The sequence below is a fragment of the Anolis carolinensis genome, chromosome 2 (genome assembly GCF_035594765.1).
Source record: "Anolis carolinensis isolate JA03-04 chromosome 2, rAnoCar3.1.pri, whole genome shotgun sequence".
Classification (NCBI taxonomy): domain Eukaryota; kingdom Metazoa; phylum Chordata; class Lepidosauria; order Squamata; family Dactyloidae; genus Anolis; species Anolis carolinensis.
Genome location: NC_085842.1, coordinates 299,067,670 through 299,084,440, shown reverse-complemented (window position 1 = coordinate 299,084,440; position 16,771 = coordinate 299,067,670). Strand labels below are relative to the sequence as shown.

Genomic DNA, 16,771 nt, shown 5'->3' with positions numbered 1-16,771 from the left:
CCCCTCCCCCGCCCTATTAATCTCGCCCAATTAGCGCCCTAACCCTTGGCAGCTCTACAGGCGCGAAAAGGACAAAGCGTTATGCAAATCCGGCTCCCCTTCCCCACCCCACCCACCCCACGAGCCCCTCTTTCCCCCTATGTGCGTAATCTTTCCTCTTCCACTCTTTTCCAGAGGGGGGGGGGGGGTTAATGAAACGGTACATGGACTAAGTTAGCATTAATTGTAAGGTTCCTGGGCAGGGAGGAGGAGGGGAGGGGGGGGAAGAGGAGGGGAGGGTTTTGGGGAGGGATGATTGGGGTGGGGGGGGGGGGTTGCTGGCTGTGCAACTGAAAGGGTTTGGTATTCAGAGAAGGAGCCACCTGCGCCTGGCAGTGGAGGAAGAGGACCGCTTGTGCATTATTTATATTGCGGTCTTGGAGGAACTGGGGGCATTTTGGGCACAGAGGGAGCCCGGCTCGGTTCTCCTAGTTCCTGGGACTTGCTGCTCCAAGGTGGGAGAAGGAGGCTGCGAAAGGAGAGCCATGGAGAAGGAGCCGGCAATGGGGCAGCCCCACAGTGGCATGGCAAGAGTGGCAAAGGCAGAGGACAGAGATAGAGTAGATGGATGGATATTGGATGGATCTATTTATTGGCTCGAGGGGAAGCTTTAGGGGGCTCTCAGAGATCAAGAAGCACTCCTTGGGACCAGGAGGAAAGTTGCCAGCTTGGGTCGGATTGGATTTCTTTTCTTTTCCTCAACGAGTGAGAAATTGGTTTGCATTTTAAGTTCAGGGACTTGTTTCTCTGCCATTACAAGGCAAACACACACACACATACATACATGCAGGGAGAATTCAAGTAACTGTGTGTCTGTGGCTTTGTGTCAGGTTCAAAAGGGAGGAGATATAGATAGATAGATAGATAGATAGATAGATAGATAGATAGATAGATAGATAGATAGATATTTAAAGATACGACATAGGGGGGGAAAAACACAGGCTTTTTACTTTCCTTAACGGGAAAAGAGATCCCGATCCTGTAAAATATAAAAGTGAAGGGATTGAGATAACGGGTTGGAGGTGTAATTAATAACGTTATACTAATTCTATAATACTAATCCTCATTTTTTTTCTTCTTTTTCTCTCAGTGATTCTCGGTCTTCTTTTCCGAAGAATATATTTCCTTAGTTTTTTTAATGATGGTTGAACCACCGCATAGTAAGTATATGAAAGACTTTTTTCCCCTTTTCGAATGAGAAAGAAGAGGAGGCGAAGCAGAAAGGAGAAGCCGAAACAGCCACCGAAAATGGGTTTTCTTTTTTTCAGCTGCCGCAGTAATTCAAGGCGCACCTGTCCGCTCCAGAGAGAATGGCCGTTTTCTTTCTCTTGGAGGAGCGAGCGGGGCAGGAGGGTAATTTGGAGCCAGGCTTTGATTGATTCCCTTTCGTCCCGTTATTAATGCGCTTTAATTAGCTAATCTCCTAAACCATTCTTTTCAACCGTTGAGGACAAAAGGGGGGGGGGGGGAGGTTGTGATGAAACATAGCACTTGAGTCAGTTTGGAAATGCGGAGTGGAAGGAAGGAAGGAAGGAAGGAAGGAAGGAAGGAAGGAAGGAAGGAAGGAAGGAAGGAAGGAAGGAAGGAAGGAAGGAAGGAAGGAAGGGAGAGAGAAAGAAAGAAAGAAAGAAAGAAAGAAAGAAAGAAAGAAAGAAAGAAAGAAAGAAAGAAAGAAAGAAAGAAAGAGAAAAGGTGGTCCCAGTTCATGCTATTTGAGAAGGCGTCCTTCAAGTCCTTGGGAGGCAACTTCAATAAAACCTGAGAACTTAGATATGTTTTCTGTATATTATTATTATTATTATTATTATTATTATTATTATTATTATTATTATTATTATTATTATTGAGTTGCTGTGAGATTTCCGGGCTGTATGACCATGTTCCAGAAGCATTCCCTCTTGACATTTCGCCCACATCTATGGCAGGCATCCCCAGAGATTGTGAGGTCTGTTGGGAACTAGGCAAGTGGGATTTATATATCTGTAGAAGGTCCAGAATGGGAGAAAGAACTCTTGTCTGCTGGAGGCAAGTGTGAATGCTGCAGTTAATCTCCTTGATCAGCATTGAATAGCCTTGCAGCTTCAAAGCCTGGCTGCTTCCTGCCTGGGGGAATCCTTTGTTGGGAGGTGCTAGCTGGCCCTGATTGTTTCGTGTCTGGAATTCCCCTGTTTTCTGGTGGTTCTTTATTGACTGCCCTGATTTTAGCCAGGCTTTGAAGCAACCAGGTTATTCAATGCGAATCAAGCTGGCCAATTGCTACATTCACACTTGCCTCAGGCAAGGAAGAGTTCTTTATCCCACCCTGAACATTCCACGGATATATGAACCCCACTTGCCTGGTTTCCAACAGACCTCACAACCTCTGAGGATGCCTGCCATAGATGGCGAAAGGTCAGGAGAGAATGCTTTTGGAACGTGGTCATGAAAGCCTTCGACAGCACACACTTCTTTTCCTCCTGCTCCTCCTCCTTCTTCCCCACTCTTCTCTTTTGACCCAGACCTTAAAAACAATGGAGTTTCAACCCAAAATTTATTTTTGGGGAGTTGATGTCAACCTTCAAAAGAAAAGCGTCCTTTGCGCCGATAAAGAACAAATAAAACTTAAAATATTTCAAAAGCGACGGCGACTTTTTAAGATTTGGTCGAATGTTTGATTTCTCCTCTTTGGTTTCCTTCCAATGAGTACTTTCCAATGAGTACCTTTGACTTTAGAGTCAACCCGTGGCTTTTGCCACTAGGGACGGTTTCCTTCGACGCTTTTTCTGCATCGTGGCGCATATTCTGCACTGTCGAAGGGATTGGCACCCCTTTGACTCCCACCGCTAAATGCTCATGGAAGCCTGGGATTTGCAGTCTGGTGGTATTTGCACCAGCACCCCTTTTGCAAAGAAGTCAAGGTACAACTTCCATGATCCCATAAGCATTGAGCCATGACAGTTACAGTGGTGTCACGTTCAATCTGCCTTGGATAAGGCGTCCCATGTGCCGCAGGGCTCCTCTTCAGGTGGATGGATCTTTAGGAGGATCTCTAAGGGAATCCATGGGAGAGGAACTGAAGGCGCTGGGAAAAGCTCCTCGAGGGATGAAAGAGTTGCTGAAGGTGAAGCGCGTTTCCTCCCGGGCAGCAAGATTTGAAAAGAAAACCTGAAACGAAGGCGTTTTATTTTTAAAGTTGTTATATATAATATTAAATCTTAGGGAGTGATGAAGCCCGTTAATTCGGAGCACTAGAACGTAACTCAATTACTTTTATGTAGGAAGACTTTTGACTCCTTTTGTTATAAAAAATAATAATCCTCAAATGAGATATTATTGGCGCCCGATAATAATTCCATACTTGCATCTCCCTCTACAACTATCTCAGTATATTATTATTATTAATTATGATTATTACTATTATTATTTTACTTATTAGCAAGATAACAGCGATTAGTTGCTTCTTCTTCTTCTTCTTCTTATTATTATTATTATTATTATTACTATTACTTTTTCCGTGTAATGAGCGACTTGAGAAACTGCAAGTCGCTTTTGGTGTGAGAGAAGTGGATTCCAACCGGCAACCTTCAGGTCAGCAACATAACCTTTAGTTCAGCAGTCCTGCCAGCACAAGGCTTTGACCCATTGTGCCACGGGGGGGGGGGGGGGGATCCAATTATTATGACTAATACTATTATTATACTTGAATGGGAATAATAATATATTATTATTTATATTATTTATATTATTATTATTATTACTAATACTATTATCATACTTTCATGTGAATAATAAAAGATTATTATTTATATTATCTATATTATTATTACTAATACTATTATTATACTTGAGTGTGAATCATAATAGATTGTTATTATTATTATTTATATATTATTACTAATGCTATATTTATGCTTGAATATGAATAATAATATATTATTATTACTAATATTATTATTATACTTGAATGTGAATAAATAATAATAATAATGATAATAATAATAATAATAATAATAATAATAATAATAATAATAATAATATACGTTGTTATTTGTTGCCACCCTCCTCCCTAAATCTTTTTCCTTTTCGGAACAATAGGTACGACTTGGTTTCTCTATTTACTATACAAGTCGGTAGGTGGTATCTGTTTATTCGGAAGGCAGCCTTAATGACTGAGTCCAGCGCCGTTTCCTCCCTTGTTAAGTCAGGAGAAGGCTTCAATTCTGGGAATAATTTTCTGTGGAAAGCGGGTTAAAAGAGGAAAGAAGCAAACGGCAAAATTCCTCATTCCAAAATACGAAATAAAAACAAAAACAAAGTAAAATGATTTCAGTGTGGACGTGCATGTTGGACCAGCCCGAAGAGGAGAAAAGGTCTTGGAAAGGGGAAAAGGCTGACTTTACACATTGCGTAATGATACTTATATAACCGGAAGATATTTTAAAAAGAAATGGAAGGGGTAAAACGAAGAGAAACATATGCCTCCTGTATTTTCCCATCAAAGAAGAATTTTCAAATTTTAGAAACAGATTTCCTTATGAAAGCGAACGAAGAATAGATATTTTCATCCACGTTCTTTGGTTTCTTCTTTTTTTTGAGAAGGGGGATTCGACCCTCCTCATTCAAAACAAATTAACGATTGGGTTGCTGTGAGTTTTCCGGACGGTATTGTCCTATTCCAGAAGCATTCTCTTCCACATCTATAGCAGGCATCCTCAGAGGTTGTGAGGTCTGTTGGAAACTAGGGAAGTGGGGTTTATATATCTGTGGAAGGTCCAGGGTGGGAGAAAGAACTCTTGTCTGTTGTAGGCAAGTGTGCATGTTGCAGTTAATCACCTTGATTAGCATCGAATGGCCTTGCAGCTTCAAACCCTGGCTGCTTTCTGGCTCTGATTGTTTCCTGTTTGGAATTTCCCGATCTTCTGAGTGTTGTTCTATATTCACTGTTCTGATTTTAGAGTTTTTTAGCCAGAATTACTGTCCTGATTTTAGAGTTTTTTTATACTGGTAGCCAGCTCTGGCTGCCAGTATTAAAAAAACTCTAAAATCAGGACAGTAAATAAATAACAACACCCAGAAAACAGGGGAATTCCTAACAAGAAACAATCAGGGCCAGCTAACACTTTCCAACAAAGGATTCCCCTAGACAGGAAGCAGCCAGGCTTTGAAGCTCCACCAGACAAGATGTCTTTCTCCCACTCTGGACCTTCCACCGATATATAAACTTCCCTTGTCCTAGTTTCCAATATACTTTACCTCCCAACCTCTGAGGTTGCCTGCCATAGATGCGGGCGAAACGTCAGGAGAGAATGCTTCTGGAACATGGCTATCCAGCCCGGAAAACTCACAGCAACCCATGGAAGCCTTCGACGACGGGTGAATAATTCCCTGGAAATATACTCTCCACGTTTAAGCAAGCAAGCTTGAGAGTCACCAAACACACTTCCCTTTCTCTCTTTCTTCGAGTGTATATATTTGTTTAGTTCAGAAATGCCTTCTAACGCTTTAGATAAACGCATTGAAACATCAACAGCAGCGACCACAATCGCCACCTCGCCTCGTGTTCAAATAGATGTTGTTGTTGTTGTTGTTGTTGTTATTTGGGGGGCGTAGTCCTCTGTGACAATCCTATGAAGAAGAGGGAGGGAGGGAAGGGGCATCTGTTTAATTTGGAGCAATCCCTCCCCAACTGTTTTGAAAGAAGGAGGGAGAGTTGTTTCCATGTTTAAAGGTTATTAATCCCTCCCTCCACTTTCAATTCCGCCGGCGGAAAAAGGGTTGGGGTGGGGGAGAAGGAAGGAAGGAAGAAAGAAAGAAGTGGATTAGGGAATGGTATCAAGCGGGATTATTTATATCAAGCAGATGGAGCCATAGGGGGCGATTGGGAAGCAACAAGGGGGAAGATCAGAGAGTGCAAAATGTGTATCATCACACCTATTGCCCAGACCGGGTATTGTCTCGGGATGGTGATGGTGACAATAATAATAATAATAATAATAATAATAATAATAATAATAATAATAATAATAATAATAATAATTTTTATTTACATACATTAACAGTTTACAGTGTAAAAATAATAAAAAATAATAAAATAATAATGAAATAGTGAAAATTATTATTATTATTTTATTATGACACAGCAAACAAGATAGATATGCTGGATTTCATATCTATCTTGTTTGCTGTGTCATAATAAAATAATAATAATTTTCACTATTTCATTATTATATTACTTTTTTAATTATTTTTACACTGTAAACTGTTAATGTATGTAAATAAAAATATTTAAATAAAAATAAATAATAAAAATAAATAATTATTTTATAACTTATTTATTTATTCTTATTTTATTATTTTTTACACTGTAAGCCGTTAATGTATGTAAATAAAATTTTATATTTAAATAAAAATAAATAATAACATACATGATTATTGTTATTATTATTATTTTGTTTTGGTTTTAGTATTTATGTACTGGTAGTGATCCTGCCAGTTGTATAAGCCGCCCTGAGTCCCCTTGGGGAGAAAGGCGGGGTAGAAATATTGGAAATAAATAAATATTATTTTATTATTTTTACACTGTAAGCTGTTAAGGTATGTAAATAAAAATTTATATTTATAAATAAATAAATAATATTTGCTATTCTCTTCTCCTCGCAGCTCCAGGCGGGATACAACACAAGCCATATAATTCAGTTCAAACTGCATTATATGGCATTGTAGATTCAGCCTTAATAGTTAAAATACACATAGATAAAATAAAGGGCCTTAGAGAGACATTTATTAAAAATAGAGCGAGGATTCAAACACCAAAAGTAACACAAGGTATACTCTTATATGTGTGTATGGATATGAATGAAGAATTATTGACAACCAAAAGTGTGCCCAGTGTCCACACTTCACCGGCATAACACTTCGATACCACCTTAACTCCTGCGTTTCGTGGAAGCTTGAGAGCTCAGCTATCATTGAAGAAGAGGAATAGGGAATTCCCATTCTCCTTCCTGAACTGCAAACTCCAGGATTCCAAAGGAGGGCGCTCTGGCGGTCAAAGCGGCATCAGTCCGTTATAACTGGGCAATGCGGGTCAAATTCGAAATCAAAAAGGAAGGCGCGGGGAGCACATCCACGCTGACCAATTAATGTGAAGGGATGCTGACAACCAAACCCCAGAGGAACTGATCCTAGGATAACAAGATCTCCCCGTCGACTTAAGACACAAATACAAATAAATGTGGAGAACCTTTTGTCTCTATAGACAGAGCCCGGCTCGTCTCTATTAGGGGCAAACGCTCGAAAGGGAGGGAACGAGAGAGGAGACAACGAGAGAAAGAGGAGGAAGGAGAGAAAGTCCAGCCTCCAGGGAATGACCTCAGGACGCACCTGCTGCTCGGCTACAAAGAACTGGGCTGGCGAGGAAGGACAGTCCTTGGACCTGATCCTGGTCCCAGGGAGGAGGCACTGGAGTTAAGCAAACTAAAACTTGCAACTGATATTTATTTATCTGCCCCTCACCCATCACTATCAATCTGAAATATGAAGGACTGTAAACAAACAAACAAACCCAACACCCCACAAAAACCTTCCCCAAAGCATTATTGTGGTTGTTGTTTTGGCTGGTGGCCTAAAAACCGTCTGCACTGCACATTTACTCCCCTCGGCACCCAAGAAAGGAAACTCATCTTCATCTGTTTCCACACACTCCGCCAAACCCATCCGATATTTCGAATTTCGGCGGAAAAGAGGCTTTATTGCGTTGTCCAAGGCTTCCCTGGCCGGAATCACAGGGCTGCTGTGAGTTTTCCCGGGCTGTATGGATAATGTTCCAGAAGCATTCTCTCCTGACGTTTCGCCCACATCTATGGCAGGCATCCTCAGAGGTTGTAAGGTATATAGACACATGGATAGATACCGACATAAAAACTCCAGCCATCACCGAAGTTAAAAGAAGAAGAAGAAGAAGAAGAAGAAGAAGAAGAAGAAGAAGAAGAAGAAGAAGAAGAAGAAGAAGAAGAAGCAGCACAATTAAAGCCCTGGCAGACTTGCGAACCACACCTCCTCCAAGGTGAACTGAATCACCTAAACTGGGCTCTACAAGTCAATGGAGACTCCATCACAGACATCGGAATTGCTGCAAGACCAAGAACAAGCCAGGAGAGGAAAGACAAAGACCTACCCAGAGGAAATGTGTTCTTACCATACATCAAGGGAACCACTGAGCGCATAGGGAAGCTGATGAAACACAATTTCCAGACTGTATCTACACACCCACTAAGAAAATCCAACAAATGCTACGTTCAGCAAAGGACAAGAGAGATCCTCTCACCTCTGCAGGAGTCTATCGTATACCATGCAGCTGTGGACAAGTCTACATAGAGACCATCAAACTCAGCATTGCCCAAACACGAATCAAGAAACATGAAAGGCACTGCAGACTGATTCAACCAGAGAAGTCAGCCATAGCAGAGCACTTGATGAACCAACCTGGATAGGCATATTATTTGAGAACACAGAAATGCTGGACCACTCTAACAACTATCACGTCAGACTACACTGAGAAGCCACTGAAATCCATAAGCATGTGGACAATTTCAACAGAAAGGACTAAAGGAGGGAACCCTGAAAGTGAACAAAATCTGGCTATCAGTATTTTTTTAAATAAAGGACAGTAAATAAAGAACAACACTCTCAAAACAGGGGAATTCCAGACATGAAACAATCAGGTAGCCCACAATCAGGTAGCGTTAGCACCTCCCAACAAAGGATTCCCCCAGGCAGGGAACAGCTAGGCCTTGAAGCTGCAAGGCTTTCCAATGATGATCAAGGTGATTAATTACAACATTCACACCCGCCTCCAATAGACAAGAGTTCTTTCTCCCATCCTGGACCTTCCACAGATATATAAACCTCACTTGCCTAGCTTCCAACAAACCTCACAACCTCTGAGGATGCCTGCCATAAATGTGGGTGAAACGTCAGAAGAGAATGCTTCTGGAACATGGCCAACAGCCCGGAAGATTCACAGCAACCCAGTGATTCCGGCCATGAAAGCCTTCGACAACACAAAGTCTTATCTGTCCATTCACTTCCTCCTATGTTCTTTTGAGCCAAAGAGAGGAATGAACATAATCATAACAATGCCTTCAATTTTGATATGAAGCTCTTCCCTCCTTGGTCTCCCCCTCCCGGTAAATCACCCCATTTCCCTCCCTTCCCTCCTTTGTGTCCTTTCCAGGAACACATCTACACTGGCCATTGGCCAAGTAACGCAGGGTGGAAGAGTTATCTGCTGTGCGTTTCATCTACACTAGAATGCAGTTTCCAGAGGGCTCAAAACCAACCGGGGGCGGGGGGGGGCGCCAATGTGCGCTGTAGCATGCATTTAACATACACATACAACACATTTTTGTAGACACCCGTCCCTGCTGAAGCGCATTATAATTCCAGGGGGGAAGGGGCTTCTGAAAAGCTCCTACAAGGTTATGACTGGACAACAGGGGACCAACTGACCCCCTGAAAGGGGCAATTGATGGCATCTGCTCACTTTCCTTTGTTAAACTCAGTGTGGCTAGAAGCCCTGATGCGCATCTCTTGGAATTGGGGTGGAAACAGGTTCACGGTTAATGTAATCACTGGATTGCTGTGAGTTTGCAGAGCTGTATGGCCATGTTCCAGAAGCATTCTTTCCTGACGTTTCACCCACATTGATGGCAGGCATCCTCAGAGGTTGTGAGGTCTGTTTGAAACTAGGCAATTGGGTTTTATATATCTGTGGAATGTTTATGGTGGGAGAAAAAACTCTTATCTGTTGGAGGCAGGTGTGAATGTTGCAATTGGCCACCTTGAATCACACTGAATAGTCTTCAAGGTCTGGCTGCTTACTGCCTGGGGGAATCCTTTCTTGGGAGGTGTTAGCTGGCCCTGATTGTTTCATGCCTGGAATTCCTCTATCTTCTGAATGTTGTTCTTTTTTTACTGTCCTAATTTTAGAATTAATTAATACTGGTAGCCAGATTTTGTTCATTTTCATGTTTTTTTTCCCCCTTCTGTTGAAATTGTCCATAATCTTGTAGATTTCAATGGCTTCTCTCTGTAGTCTGACATGGTGGTTGTCAGAGTGGACAACAGAAAGGAGAAAACCATGAAATGAACAAACTCTGGCTGCCAGTATTTAAAAACTCTAAAACCAGGACAGTGAATATAAAACAACACTCTGAAGGCAGGGGAATTCCAGATAAGAAACAATCAGGGGCAGCTAATACCTCACAGCAAAGGATTTTCCCCAGGCTAGAAGCAGCCAGGTTTTGAAGTTGCAAGGGTATTCAATGCTGATTAAGATGATTAAGTGCAACATTCACACTTGCCTCCAACAGACAAGAGTTCTTTCTCCCACCCTGGACCTTCTACAGATATATAAACCCCACTTGCCTAGCTTCCAACAGACGTCACAACCTCTGGGGATGCCTGCCATAGATGTGGGCGAAACGTTAGGAGGGAATGCTTTTGGAACATGGCCACACAGTCCGGAAAACTCACAGCAACCCAGTTTGAGGGCTGATTCCACGGTTAATGTAATCACTTTTCTAGTCTCAAACCAGTTCCAGACCTGTCAATCTAGTTAACCACACAGTGAAACTAGTTCCTTCCCAAACCAGTGCCAACCTGCATTGTAATGTCAGAGTAGGTGACATGGAGGGTGGAGAAGAGAGAAGGGAAAAAAACCCACACCAGAGCTGGAAAATACAAAGTCCACAACAACAGTTTTCCCTCCAAAATAATAATTAAAAAACCCCTTCGTTCCCAAAGTAAGATCCTCCCGAATAACAACTTGGAAAACCACCAGTCAAATGCCCCTTTTCCAGTAGTTTTTAAAAAACCCATTCTCAGAACTGCATTCTTGTCCCCTTTTCTAGAGGGAGCGATGACACTCTGGAGAGCGTGCTGCTCACCCTTCCTCACACTTTCCTCGTTATTCGAGGAAAAACGGAACTGTCCTACACGTTTCCTTTGCAGAGAATTCTTTTTTATATATATATCGAAACAGATGGAGGAAAAAAATGGAGTTGGGGGTGGGGGAGAGAGAAAGAGAATCCTATTGTCTTGTTTTCCAGCAGATTTTCGCCCTGCCCTGGAAAAGGCGGTCTAACTCCCCTCCAGTCCTTTTGGAAGAGTAAAAAGGCTTAGTGGGAGAGGGAGAGAGAAGCGGAGAGAGAGATGCATGTGGCTTTAATAGCAGTGAAAGTCTTACAGGGGGATCAGATTAAACGAGAGAGGGAGCTTTTGAACATCTGTCTAATGCAGCCAATAGAGATGACATTAGTGATATTGGAGAGAGAGGGGGAAAGAAGAGGGAGAGGGAGAAAGCAGCAGATCGACGTGGGATTAGGGAAAAACCTCCCAATCCGATTATTTACTGCCCCTTTTCTGGAGCCGGATGAGACCCCGGGAAGGGCTGGAAGGAATAATAGAGCGGGTTGGTAGCCTGAGGTTGGAGAGAGAGAGTCAGGAGGCTTACAATTCAGAGCTTGGCAGAAAGAGAGAAAGGGGAAGGAGCCACCATCCAGGGAACAACCAGGTTTTGTCCCATTCCTCCTCCTCCTGAACCTGCCTTCTTCGGGTCAGGGCCCTCCCAAGATATTTGGCTGTCCCAGGCAGAGCAGTAGTTAGCATTTGGCACCACCTATCTACATTGACCATTTAATATAGTTTTGAACTAGTTTGGAAGAAAGTGGTTTCACTGCACAGATGATTATAGGAATAAAATAAACCACAGAGTACTGTTGCACATTAAGGGCTTTCTTTTGTGCATTTTTGCAGGAGTTTTTTGCCTAGCCACAGCAGTTCAAAGCTTCAAACTGCATCAAATGGTCTGTGTAGATGGGGCCCTAGTGTCTTTCCCTGTCCTTGGCTGCAAACATGCAGGAATAACAGGATAAATGTGTTGTCGAAGGCTTTCATGGCCGGGATCACAGGGTTGTTGTATGTTTTTCGGGCTGTATGGCCATGTTCCAGAAGTATTCTCTCCTGATGTTTCGCCCACATCTATGGCAGGCATCCTCAGAGGTTGTGAGGTCTGTTGGGAGCTAGGCAAGTGGGTATACCTTACAACCTCTGAGGATGCCTGCCATAGATGTGGGCGAAACATCAGGAGAGAATACTTCTGGAACATGGCCATACAGCCCGGAAAACATACAACAAAACAGGATAAAGCATGAATTGTGTCATGGTAGGAATGTTGGACTGGGAATTCAAGACACCAGGTTCAGCATAGAAAGCCATGGGGTAAGTCTCACTCTCGCAGCCTCAGAGGAAGGCCATGGCAAACTTTTGCTGATTATAAGAACCCACCCATCCCTCTCACTTTAGGGCTGCCATCAGTTGGAAATTACTTGAAGGTGCACAAAATCAATAATAAAGTCATTAGGATTTTTCTTCTTCCCTTTTCATGAAAGCCAAAATGGGCAAGACACTCTTCCTGCAACAAAGGCCACCAGAGCCTAAGAATTCAAGAAAAGTAGAGCTAGTTCAATTAAGTAGCCCAATATTTCCTTGTCAACAACAATCTCTGGGAATATACTTTTCAAAAGTTGAGAATCAGAATTGGGGTTTCAATATTATACTATTTACCCTTTTTATTTTCTTGCCTAGGTAGTGGTGACTGGTGGCTTCCATCTCAGTCAGATACTGAGCTCATTCTGGATTTTAGTCTAAAGGAGCTGCTATCTCTAGATGCATTTTGGAAGACATTTTGAAATGGTTGCTAGAAGTTTGCACATGTTTTTGTCTAAAGGACTTGACCCCTCAATAGGTTGAGGGCCATATTTAGCTCCCATCCAAGTACTAATCAGATTGACCCTGCTTAGTTTTTAAGATTAGGTGGGATCCGATGTCTTCTTGGTATTTAAACTTCTCCCAAGTAGGACATTACTGAGCCTGCTTGAACAGAGGAGAGCAGGCAAACTCTGCCAGCTATCCATAGCATGTTAAACAGCTTAGATTTATAAGTTTGTTTACTAAAATAGAAATTATTAGAAAAGTAGAATTTGATGGGGAAAAAAGCATCCCTAGATGCATTTTGGAAGACATCTTGAAATGGTGTCTAGAAGTTTCCAAATGTTTTTGTTTATCTGTGTAATGCTTACCTCACCTGGTTGTTTCATCCCAAATGTGCATGTTGTTAGTTTTAAATAAAAAGTTTGCTGAAATATGTTGGCCTGTTTTTCTTTTTTTGAAGTGCAGGAACCTGCCCCTGTTTCTTCAATGTTATTTCTGCCTCTGGTGCCAAAATTTACGTTAAAGAAGTAACAGTCCTGGAACAGATCAACCATGTTAATTGAGGTACACCTGTATTGTTGTTAAATGTATATATTGGAACTTCAATTGTGATTACATTCACAATATTCAATTATAGTTGGTTCCATAGAACAGAGACACATTAAGATATTTGTAGGCCCTAGGCATTCTTGCATTCAACTCCCTGTCTCGCCCTGATATACTGCTAGGAAAAGACACACATAATTCCAAAACCTGTCCTGTCAACATGTATGGACATCAACAAGTACATTTCCATTAAAACTGGAAAGTTGAAAATATCATTATTTTGATTTTTTGTTTTTCTTCCAATTCGTATTTTTATCAATCCTGTTTTCATAGCTCTATGCACTAAGGCCTAATGGATAAGGTGGCCCTGTCATAGAACCCAGAAAGAAGTTAGTGATTCCTATTGAATATATTGAGGCCTGTGAAACTTGAGGCAGATATTATATTGTCAATATCAACTTTATGACAACTCTATGAATGAGAGACCTCAAACTCACTCTTTCATCCACTACCCTGTTCAGGTTCTGCAGAATTAGCACAATGGTTTCCTTCATCGAATCCATACATCTGTAATGCAGTCTTCCTCTTTTCCTACTGCTTTCTCCCTTATCAAGTATTATGGACCACTTCAAATCCAGAAAATATATGGAGTATCTACATTGATTGCTTAGGTTGGTGTAGGCTGGATCATCTTTGTGGCAGCCAAAAGGCCACATGTAGCTGGATCCAGCATAATGCAAGGCAAGGCCACTTTAATGCAGTCCTATGTTAGCCGCATTCTGGCCCAGAATATGGACTATCTCCTGACTTTGGGCTTGTTGGAACAGTTGGGATGGTTCTGAAATGAAACTGCCCGTCCATCTGTCCATACTCTTCCAGCCTTTGTTTCCAACGCATAGGCAGCCTGGGAACATGGGATTGCAGTTGTTGTAGACTACAGTGACATGGAGGACTGGAGGGGATGGTAAGGGTGGTTGGCTGCTCCATGAAGAAAATCACATTTGATGCTGCTGGGTGGTGTAGACTCCCTCCCAACTCTGCAGCAGCGGGGGGGGGGGGGGGGTCCCTTTGGAACTGATACTGGGACTGATCCATCATATGCCATGCTGATCTACTCTGGATTATCTGTCTGTGTAGATCTGCCCATATTCAGGTGTAGCTATGTTGGCCATACAGCAAAAAAAATCAAACATCAACATAACAGCGATATCTTCCATGGGAAACCAAAAATGTCCAAAATATATCATGCAAGCTTTTGACGCTCCTGTGGCTTTTTTAAAAGATAACAATTTTAAAAATCAGACAGTAGAAGATTAAAATGACATTGGACCAAGCTTTACATTTTTCAAGATTTTGTTTTTGTTGTAGTCAATTAAGAGAAACATTTGGGATCCAGAGAGATGCATTTTGGTGTGTTACAGAGGTCTGCCTAATATTTATCCAACAGTCTTGAGCTGGCAACTCTCTGTCCCATATTGTTGATTTGAAAATCTGGCAAGTGTGGTTGTCACAAGAGCCAAACGAGGATGGAGCTGTGTGCCACCTATGTCCACAACCAAAATGTCATCATTTGCTTGGATCATAGCATTGCTCAGTGGAAACAGCAACATCTTGCATTTACAAGTTGTATTCCTCCATCTTCTTGCCAGGAAGGTGTACCCTGCTGAATCATTTATCCCAAGTATGACTCAAGGGCTGATTAGCATCTAGCTCATGAATTACAAAAAAGGATGTCATGATTAAAATTCAAAGAAATAATTCATTTTTATAAAGGTGGCAGGCATCTCCACTTCACTTTTAAAAAGAGAAAGAAAGAGAGAGGGAGAGGACAAGATCAAGTAAGAAATGACAAGCTCCCTCTAGGGTGATTATTGCAGTAGAAGGGAGACAGGGCCAAAAATTACATATGTGTGCACCTGCAAAAGTCAAGTTTGCAGCTACATCACTGTAAAGCATCTTACATCAGCTTCATGTTTTTCTGAGTTACAAGATGTAGATCGTGTCTATCTCCGAGGAGCATTGTTGTCATATGGAACAACTGCCTGTTTCCCTTTAGTGTTGCCAGTCACTTGATCTTATTAGTCTTCCAGCATATGCACTGTGTGCCAAAGGGAATGCAGACAGAATTATTGGATTGTCTTATCTGGATTTCCAAGTGGAAAAGCTCAATGTCATTAGCCAGAAATATCATAGTGAGGAAGCCCAGGGAGTACGTGGAAGGGTAAAGGTGGCAGGAAATTACAGCCCACTCCAAAAAAGAACCTGAAGACTCTTCTGATCTTGGAAGCTAAGCAGGGCTGGGCCTGGTTAGTGCTTGGATGGGAGACCACAAATGTATCTTGCCTGATAATGGAAGTTAAGTAGGGTCAGCCCTGGTTATGCCAAATCACACTTGGATGTGAGACCGCTATTGAATACCAGATGTTGTAGGTTATATGGCAGAGGAAGGAACTGGAAAAAACAACTCTGAGTATTCCTTGCTTATGGAAACTATAAAATTCATAGGGTCACTTAGTGACTTGACATGTACAAACATGATTTTTTTAAAAATATATTCTAAAATTAATTGATTCTATCCTGGGAGAAAAGCAGGATAGATATCCATTAAATTAGTTATTTAACTAACTAAAATACAGTATATTTAAACTGAAGCCATTTAAATTATTGATAGGACAAGATTTTGCCTCATATAGATGAGTCACCATAAAATAAGACTAAAATTTTAATGTTAAAAAGAGATGAGTGCTTTCTTATCTGTCAGAAGAACCTGCCTTGAAAGGTTGTTGAGAGGATAGCACTGAAGGGAGGGAGTCAAAGATCTCTGTAGAGCAGGATGAGAAACTGATTATCTTGGTTCAAGGCCAAAATTCCAGTTTAAGGAGAATCTCAGTAGCTGTAGAGACAGTGCACAAGGCCTACTTAGGAGAAGCCTGCAATGCAATAGCTTTCTTAGGCTGCAAATCTACCTAGGTCTGCCTGCCTGTCTCTCTCAATTCATCCACCCATCCATCCTCTGTCTATCAAATCCATTCATCCTGGGCTTCCCATCCAGGATTAATCTGGCATGCACAGTTTCCTTAGCAAGAGGCACTTTATCATACACATCTCATCTGAGGTGTGAAGTCAGTTTTTTTTAAAAAAAGGAACCTTGAGCGAGTTTTAACAAAATTGGAGAAACAAGGAGAGAGAGAGGAGAGAAGAAGAGGAGAGAGAAAAATTTTGGCCCTTCTCTTGTGATACATTACCATAGAGTCTCAGAAGAAAAAGTAGATTTAAAAGGTTGATTTGTTCTTAAAGCTTTGCAATGCTGTGCCTATGGACCAGCAGAATTAACAGTATGGGATAGAGAGGTTTTGATAGACACATAGGCTGATGTTGCCTAGTCTAGTGAAGAAGTTTTTTTTAGATTGAGCTCCTTGATTAGACTTAAGAG

At 41.7% G+C, this 16,771-nt stretch overlaps 1 long non-coding RNA gene across 1 annotated transcript; it reads left to right on the top strand.

Moving 5' to 3' along the window:
• Nucleotides 1–322: 322 nt before the first annotated feature.
• Nucleotides 323–1,810, top strand: LOC134296753 (uncharacterized). The gene is made up of 2 exons (XR_010003603.1): nt 323–494; nt 1,130–1,810. It is a non-coding gene; the product is annotated as an uncharacterized LOC134296753 (long non-coding RNA).
• Nucleotides 1,811–16,771: the final 14,961 nt, after the last annotated feature.